We start from the raw sequence: 9603 nt of genomic DNA on the forward strand, positions 1-9603 counted from the left end.
CTGGCTTCTCAAGCGGTGTCAATGCTCGTGTGTGTTCCTTACAGACGGAAGAGAAAAAATGAGTGACGTAATATCTTATTGGACCAACTTCTGATGGAAGTGACAAGCTGTCGAGCTTCATGGAGCTCTTTGAAGCTCAGCTTGTCCTTTCCACCCATAGAAGTTGTCCCAATAAAAGGCATTGCCTCGCCCACCTTGTCTCTCTCGTATTTTAGGCCTAACCTGGTTACAACAACGCTACAAATGGCTCCATTGCCAGTGGTTTCTCGGGTAACTGGGCTGACCTACTTTCAAACAGAAGGCTGAGCTTGGTCTGAGGAAGTTTTTTGCCCCAATGACTCTCCGGGGGGATAGAGGGAGAGAGATCCTAACGGTGAAGCATTGAACGAGGATCTAGTCCTGGGGCCAGGTTGGTATGTCCCCTCTGGCTAAGTCCCTGCCACCGGAAGGGGTGGTGAGCATCTGCCCTTCCTGTCATCTTTTTTCTGCAACTCCAAGGGAGGTGCCAGAATGGGACAGAAGAGAGTCTGCGCCTCTCTAAGTACTTCTGTGGCCCCCATCACACTGGTATCTGAGTGCCATCCGAGTATCGAAAATAGAAATACCATTCTCTTCCTCCAGCTTGCAGAAGAACAGCTTGGTTAGTTTATTAGGCCTTTGTCTGAAAGGTGTATTGAGAGAAAGCAGTCAGATGACGGGCTCTGCATTTAGCTCTGAAGGGGGTGATCCCCATGCTCCCATTCCCTGTGGCGGGGAGTTCCGTAGTCTAGGCCTGGCTCCTGTGAGAGCTGTCTCCTGCACTATTTAATAGTGTTATGGCTGTGGGAGGAGGTCATAGTTGGGAAGAGAGGGGGTCTCTTAGAGCTTAGGTCAATCCCATGGAGGGCTCTGAATATCGGAACAGACACTGAGCTGGACTCTGATCCACGATGAGACCATGCGGAGACCTGGGGTGATGTGCTTATGGCACTCTGTAGTGTTTAATTGGCTGCTGTGTTTGGTCCCAGCGGGAGCTTTCAGGGAAAGTAACCTAGAGAAGCCCATGGAGCTTCTAGGCTAGTTCTCACCTACAGTCGGATGCTGCCAGCTGTGCACATGACCTAAATCTCCAGAAACAATGGCAATCTCCAGAACTGCTTTCCCTCAAAGGTTGCTAGTTGGTCCTTCCGGGGAAACAAACTGAGAGTCAGAGAAACCAGCCCATTGTCCGTGGGGCAAGTAACGAGACTAGAGAGCGCATACAGCAGGGGCTTTGGGCTCAAAAGGGAGGAGGAATCTATCCGTCTCATTGGAGCGAGACTTTCAAAACTGCCTACAGCATTTGGATGCCAACGCTCACTGCCGTCAATGTGTCTAAATGGCTTCAGGTCTGACTTTCATTTACGGTAACCCAGAAGAGAGCAGAACCCTTAATCCCCTGGGAAACTCATGGCTCAAATTGTGACTGGCTTTTTCTGGTGCCTTTTCAAACGGCTTGTCGTGTTCTGCTCTGGTGCAAGGACCTGAGTCCTGGCTTCGCTGAGCAGGACCCAAATGCCTCCAGGATTGCTTTTCTCCCTGCTGGGAGTAGCTATTTTCCATTTCATTCAAATATGTAAAAGTTGGTTATTGTAAAGTGTGGTGGGACCTGAGTAAAGGGGGGTTAACGATCTGATGCAATATCAACCACTAAGGGTGTGAAATGACTGAGTTTATTTAAAAAAAAAAAATGCCATGCAGTACCCAAAGCCTTTGAGAACCAGACACCAGAGGCTGTCCCGGCCAGAGCTCTCATGCAGTGCTAGAAATCACCCCACATCTCCTAACTCTGTCGTGTGTTTCATTGCAGGGTGTCTGTCTCCAGTGTGGCCAAATAACATCTTTGTACCACTCCACCATGGTCTAGTCCCCTGGGAACTTCCCATTCCTGAGTGTTCGTCAGCCCCTCCTGGTACTCTGGACAAAATACTGTTCTGGGGCTAACTTGGATCCTTAAATTCATGGTCTTGCAGAATGAAGAACCTGGCATCTCTAGGGATGTCACTAAAATCAGACACCCTCTTCTCTTTCCTCTTATCTTGTTTTAGGACAATAGACACTTTGTCTCTCATGACACTGGGAGCTTAATTCTACTTGGTGTCCAGTAAACATTACTGGTAGCTTTTTGGGGTACAGTATTAATGCACGCTTCACAACTACGGTCCCTTAGTCATCTGATTCTTCTGCCAAAGTGTAGGGGGCTTTACCATTGTTGTCCTATTTCTTAAATATTGGCCCCTGTCCTGCTACCATGTGTGGAAGTGGAGATAGAGCAGAAAATAACTGACTGGCGGGAGATGACCGTGAAAGTGACTAGACACGGTGCTGATCGATTCATACATGAAATAACTTCTCTGCCTTTTGTTTCTTGTAATGGGTAAGTATTATGAGTAACCGTGATACAACTATGCAAGTGAGGTGACTCTAAAGATTTATAATATTTGCCTTAATCTCAGAGCGATTGAATGCTGCATTTAAAGGGAAAGTCACCTTAAAGTGCTACATTATATACACCCTAATGATTGTTTCTAGTGGTACTATAACTCCTGAATTGGGAACCCTTGTTTTCTGGCTTTAGTATTGTTTGTGTGTATCTATGCAGGCCCACCGACCGCAATTCCAGGCCCCAGGGCAGAACAATCAATGGGCCTCCTAGAAAGGGATGGCGGAGGTTTATGACACTACTTTTTATCCCGTTGAGAACACATTAGAAGAACCCAGTATATGTAAATAGTGGCTTTGCTTGAGGTAGTTACAGCACCAGTATTAAACAAATTGTGAGCCTAAATATATGTTGTAGAATTTGTTATTTTGAATTATATATTTAAATTAAATAAATACAGTATGGAATGAAATTGGGGAGAGTCCAGTGGAGGGCAACGAAAATGATTAGGGGGCTGGGGCACATGACTTACAAGGAGAGGCTGAGGGAACTGGGGTTATTTAGTTGGCAGAAGAGAAGAGTGAGGGGGGATTTGATAGCAGCCTTCAACTACCTGGTATGAAATTAATTCTTTATAGAATACGAAGGATCACATACAGTACATCTGCAATGGAAGAGGAAGTTGAAATAAAACGTACAACACAAATTTTCATTACTAGGAAAAATATTGGACTTTGTCTAATCTTGAGAGGAAAAGTCATGTGCTGAATTGGGGGGCTTTGTATCTTTGGTCTCTCTCCAATCTTATCGATAGTGATCTACTGAACTGCCTGAAAACGTCACAGCCAAAGATGCCTTCTTGAAAATTGCTAGGTATTTTTTTTAAGATACAAATATGTGAAGTGACAACGGCATTCACTGAATTGCGTGTGCGCACGAGGTGCTGGGCCTGCGCTGGCTGGTGCCGGCTGCGCCACTGTTCTCTCTCAGATTGCTGTGATCTTCGCCAGGCGCCTGTCTCTTGTAATGACTCAGGGTTAGATCTTGACCGTATAAACGTTCAGTGGATTTTTATTATTTTTTCCCTCTGAACTCTACACGGCTGAGAACTGGAGCACTTTTCATGTTTCTATCCAGAGTGTCTCAGGGCTTGGCTTGACTTCGGATCTGTCAAAGTCCCTCTGCTGGGCAAAAACCAAGGCATGGAAAGGGGAGGGGAAGCTTGAGGCTTGTGCTGAGTTGCAACAGAGAGACCCTGTGCGTGAAATGAGCTGCCATGAAAGGGTTAGTGTGTTGCCTGCAGAGTTGGTCAGTTGTGTTGGATCCCGTGACAGACCCAGAAGGCACAGCCCAGCAGCAATGGAGGCCAAGGTCGTTTCTGCCTCGCAGATTCTGGGCCACTTTGGGTGCTGCAACAGACCCAGGTGTAAGTTAGAACAGCCCCAGGGCTGCTCATACAGCAGCCATATGCAAGCTCCATAGGTGCTGTTCTGGAGCCCCAAGTGCTGGAGCTCATGGTGCCCTGGCTCCTCGTGGTTCACCTGGCTCCCTTCCTGGCAAGCCTCTGCTGGGGGCTGTACAGAAATGTAACATCCGTTACTGCTGTATTGGGGACATTCCTGTAGGTGCCCTTGCAGCCCCCTTCCCTGTGGGGCTGGAATGTGGCTCCAGATGCTCCCCTTGAAGTAACCTTTGCAGCACTATTGGAGTCTGGACTCTCTGCAACTACCTTGAGCCAGGGCAGCCTTTCTTCCCCCCCCCCCCCCCCGGCTCGTTCTACTCGGCAAAGGGTGCCGGTGGTTTTCCTCGCTGTGGACGTGAAATGAGCGTGGATTGAACCGTTTCTCTAGCCCAGCCCAGCACTGGGAATCGCCTTACTGCAGAGTGGCTGCAGGTCCACCAGGGGAGCACAAAACTCACAAAACTTTTTCTGTGCTTCCTGGAGTGGCTGGCTGGCTTCCATCTCAGCGATGGAAATGAAAAGCCAAGCGAGGCATTGCAGCCTTCAGCAATAATCCCTGCTGAGCCGCGGCCGTCCTGAGCGGCAGGGTCACTTTCCAGGAGAGATCTTGGCCCTTTACAGGTCGGCCACATTTGGGGGCCCAAAGAATCCTGACCGCACTCCTTGCTTCCAGCACTTGGCCGGCACCAATCATAAGCAGCCATCTAGCACCATGTTACAAGCCTGCGGGAGCCCAGGGAGGCTGCTAATAGCTGGAATGGGGTAGGAGGAATTCATGCCTCAACATAGGGGCTTAGAGCCAATGTCCAGCACTAGGGAATGACTATGGGGAGAGGGATAGCTCAGTGCTTTGAGCATTGGCCTGCTAAACCCAGGATTGTGCGTTCAATCCTTGAGGGGGCCATTTAGGGATCTGGGGCAAAAATCTGTCTGGGGATTGGTCCTACCCTGAGCAGGGGGTTGGACTAGATGACCTCCTGAGGTCCCTTCCAACCCTGATATTCTGATTTGAACTAGAGCAATCACTCCCAGCTCTGAATAGCCTCCAGTCGCATTAGCTGTTAATGTGGCAGGTAGAACATGTGAGTTGAGCCAAAGGGGGGCGGGAGCTCAAAGGTGGCTCTTACTTTAAGTTGACAGCTTGCGTTTCCAGGCTGCAAGCGATGGTGCGGTTCAAAATCTGACTCTAGCTCGGAGCATTGGCACTGTCTTCCACATCTGGCCATGGAGAAGACTCCTGCTATAGGGCCAGCTTCTGCTCTTCAAAGCTCTGCGAGCTCTATTAGCGTAGTGCCCATTTTACAGACTGGGCAACTGAGCCCCAAGGAGGCGCTAGTGATGGAGCCAGGGACTGAGACCAGGCTTCCTTGTGCTCTGTTAGCCAGAGGAACAGAGCAGCCGGATAACCGCCTGCTCTCATTGGAGTCAATGGTGTGGCCAGCTCTTGTGATGTTACCACAAGTCTCATAATATTCAGGGCTTCTCGTAAAGCCCCCGCTCCTGGAGTCGCCTTTCATTCAATATAGAACAAACTAAGCTTCTAGCCCTCATGGAGAAAAGAACTTGAAAATGTGACCCAAGGTGACCTAAAGTCTCCCCAACCAGAGAACAGAGGGGGCGGTCTTGGATCCAAAGAACATCACAGGCCTCGTTCAAACTGTCTAGTAAGAGTAGGGAGGTTGTTCAGGTGTCCCTAAGTCAAGAAGGAGGTTGAGAAATTGGAGAGGGTTCAGAGAGGAGCCCCAAGGATTAAAGGATTGGAAAACCTGCCTTCGAGTGGTAGCCTCCAGGATTTAGCCTAGCAAAGAGTAGGTGAAGGGGTGACTTGACCATGGTCTAATCTGAAATTAAATCAGAGGGTTCTTTCATGGAGCAGCCAAAGGTTGAACGTGATGCAACGGCCAAAAGTTAACGGTAGACAAATTCAGACTAGAAGTAAGGTGGAAATGTTTGAGAGTGAGGACCCGTAGCCACTGGAACAATGTATCAGGGTGTGGGGTGGATTCTCCATCACTAGGTGTTTTCCTACAAGCTCTGCCCAGGAGGGAATGCAGGGCAGTTCTATGGCCTGCACTACAGGAGGTCAGCACAGATCATCACAAGGGGCCCTTCTGTCTTTAGACTTGATGGAAACCATGGGGTGGGCCAGCCCCTCTTTCAGGCTCCGCAGAAGAAGCAATCGATCCCCTTTAGGTAGTAAAAACAGCTGGGCCCAGTGGGGCTACTGCCTGAGCCAGAGTCCCTGGGGCACAGGGTAGGTCTGCTGGGCCAGGGGCACTGAAGGGTTTCCTGCTTGCCAAGGGAGGGGCTAGGATCTGGGGTGCAGGCCCAGTGTGCGGAGGAAGAAAGCCGGGGGGGGGAGGGCGAAGGCAGCCCTGAGGTGGCTGGAGTAGCAGAGGTGGGGATTTCTGAGCCAGGGAACGGCCTGCTCTGTTTCTGTGCCACTCAGCGAAACAAGCCTTCATCTACAAAACCACAGACACAAACCCGTTTGCACGGAGCCCAGAGCTGCCGCCTACCACTGCCTTCTCCTCCGCATGCACCCAGCGCTGCAGGGGCCCGAATTCTGGCTCTGGACCAAACAGGAACCATTGTTTTAAGTCTCAGTTTTAAAAATTCCCTCCTGAGGTGTTGACGGGTGATGTTGGCAGGTTTGGGGCTGGCCCCGCTGATCCTCTAAAGGAACGTCTGTTTCTGCATCTCCCCAGGTTACAAATACAGCGGGGGAGATGAGGCAAGCGGAGGGGCCGAAGTTACCCCCTTCCCTGGGCCCGAGGGGGTTTCAAACTCTCCCCTGCATAAGGCTTCCACTCATCATGTAACTGTCCTCTCCTTCCATCCTGGTGTCTGGGGCTGATCGCTGGATTCGGTCTGGGGATCTTGTGCTCACGGAAGCAGGGACGGGGCAGGTGCTCAAAGCCCTGCCTTCGCCTCCTCTCTCCTATTTCTCATCTGGATGTGTACACGCGCTGCTCGTCCCCTGGTGCCCCGGGAGAGTTCCCGGCCCACGCTGAACGGGAGTGGACAGACACCGTACTGGGGGCAGGATTAAGGGAGAGCGGGGTTTACTGCTGCTGTTAAGAACGCGGACTAGGCTTTTGTTGAAGGAGGGAGGAAAGGTCATTATACTTGTTCTCAATTTTTTTTTTGGGGTGGCGGGGGTTAACTTAAGGCCCCAATTTCTGCAATGCTTTCCTCCTTCCCTCCCCCGCCCACCCACCCCGCCTCTCCCAGGAGCTGTTACAAAATCTAAAATGACTCGGAGATTTTCAGAATGGCAACACGCGCTCTCGCTCTCTCAAATGAGAACCCAACCAGCAGCGCCCGGTGTGCGCCAAGTGGGAGGAAGCGAAACAGGCTTTTGAAACTGCCTCGGCTGCTTTCATCATCCAAACCAAGAAAAGGTAAACAAACTCCCCGGAAAGTGAAAAGCAAATTTAAAACCTTCCCCCTCTCCCACTGCCCCTATTTATTCATCTAAGATGGGGTCACAGGCACCTGGGGCATTTTTAAAATATTTCTTCTAGGCACAGACATTCCACGAGAGCTGAACCTTTTGTTCACTCAGCTTTGGCTGTCAACCACAGAGCGAGAGGCAGGCCCTGGCCTGGAGCGAAATAGACCAGCCACAAAAGGGTGGGAGGTAAGAGCGGTGCTAAGCTGGGAAGTGATTTACCCAAAGTCACCCAGCAAATCGGTGGCAGATGCAGGAAGAGAACCCGGGTCTCTTATCTCACCGGCCAGTGCTCTAATCATACAATACTCTAATACTGCAATCAAAAACCAGTCCCATGGAGTCTGAGCCAGCGTGAATTAATTCAGGCCTGCAAGGCTCTGGCTGCAGGGCTAAAAATTACAATATAGACATTGGGGCTGGAGCCTGGGCTCTGAGCCTCTCCTCCCAGGCTTTCAGAGCCCTTGCCCAAACATCAAGGCCAGCTGACCTGGGCCAGCCGGGTAGGGTGACCAAATGTCCCGATTTTATAGGGACAGTCCCAATTTGGTGGGTCTTTTTCTTATATAGGCTTCTATTACCCCCCACCCCCTGTCCCGATTTTTCACATTTGTTGTCTGGTCAGCTTACAGTCGGGCCATGCCACAGGTCTTGTATGGCTACGCTGCTATATCCCTGAGCCACGCTGTCTCCTTGTTGAATCTCGGCATTATTGCCACATGATTCATGTAGCCTTGACCTCAGCTCGTTACATTTCCACTTGCAAGAAGTTGTCTCCCAGTTGTATGTTTTACAGCTGCAGCCCACGCCTTTTCAGCCCTCCGAGGTAATTAGGAGAAAAGCGTAACTGCCGTACACAAGGGGCCTTTTGTAGCTCAGCGGCAGCACAGAGAATGTAATTCTTCTGCAATCACCTCTGTAAGTCACAGCACATAAGACGTTAGTCATCCCTCCCGAGCTCTGCTGGGAGTCGGACGCATTCCCACGAGCCAGCAAGGTCAGCCAGGCAACTGTCCAGGGCCTGACCCTGCTGGAGACTGGGAGAGCTCTGAGTTCGGTTATCACGTCTCTCATGAGATGGGCTAAATGTGAATCTACCTGTAGCATTCTCACTGTAGTATCTGCACACCTCCGCTGTCTGAGAGCCAGCACTTTTAAGGCCAAGGTCACAAACGGAGGGTGTGGCAGAGGGACTGGAACTGGGGCCTCCCATATTCCACCTTAGCATCCTAATTACTGCAGCAGGATCTGCCTGTGAGGCAAAAAGAACCTGGTGCCTCATTAGGGTGACCAGATGTCCTGATTTTTGGGCCTTTTTCTTATATAGGCTCCTATTACCCCCCACCATCCCCTGTCCCGATTTTTCACATTTGCTGTCTAGTCACCCTATGCCTCATGGGCTTGGGAAGATGGATCCTGCAACCCCTCAGTGCCACCATGTTCTCAGTCATGGGGTGGGGGGGGGCCATCTGCCCCCAATGGGTAGTGACTGAGGGGTACCCTGCAGCATTAAAACCACCGCTCTCTGCTACCAGCATCCAACCCCTTCCCCCTGTGCCCAGGCTGGGGTGGGGTGTTCAGCAGGTGCCCATACCACAAGCCCTGGGTCTCTACGATCACCTCTATGTTGGCAGCACCGTTCCCAGAGGCTGGTGTAGAATTGCTCATGCCAGTTGTAGAGGGAGGAAGGGGCTCACTAAAGGGGTGTGGAAGGGTCAAGAAACAACTTTCCTGTAAGTGACTAAGTGGCCAGCCCTGTGAGCGGCTGTACGCCTTCGCCTTCACCTCCAACTGCAGTCAATGACCCCCTTGGGCTAAAGGGGACTCTCCATGGGCAGTATAGGGCTTATGCCACGCAGCTCAGCTGCTCCAATTCCATCCACTAAAGCACAATGATAGACATTTCCCCCACTAGCCAGGCAGTTACACTATCATCTTCTAGTTCCATGGGAGGGGGCCCAGTGATCGGGACCCCCAAGGAGAGGGGAGAGAAACACCTTCCCTGTGGCTCATAGAGCTGTGGATTCCAAGGCAGGTCTGCTTCTGTCCAAGTCCCTGTCTTTTTCCATTCTGTGTTCCCTTCCGCCCGCCTCCACCAGGGATCCCAACCAGCGTTGCCCTGCACTGACCTGGGGGGAAATCCACCTGCAGAGCCGAATACGGCAGCTGCCCCCGCTCTGTGGAGGGCTGAGCCCCCCCGAAGGTGCTCTGGGGGGGGGGCTGTCTCCTGAGGCAGAGCCGGCTGTGTGTGGCGGGGCCCTAGCCCAAAGAATGAGTGTGTAACCG

Source organism: Trachemys scripta, chromosome 23 (assembly GCF_013100865.1).
Source record: "Trachemys scripta elegans isolate TJP31775 chromosome 23, CAS_Tse_1.0, whole genome shotgun sequence".
Taxonomy (NCBI): domain Eukaryota; kingdom Metazoa; phylum Chordata; order Testudines; family Emydidae; genus Trachemys; species Trachemys scripta.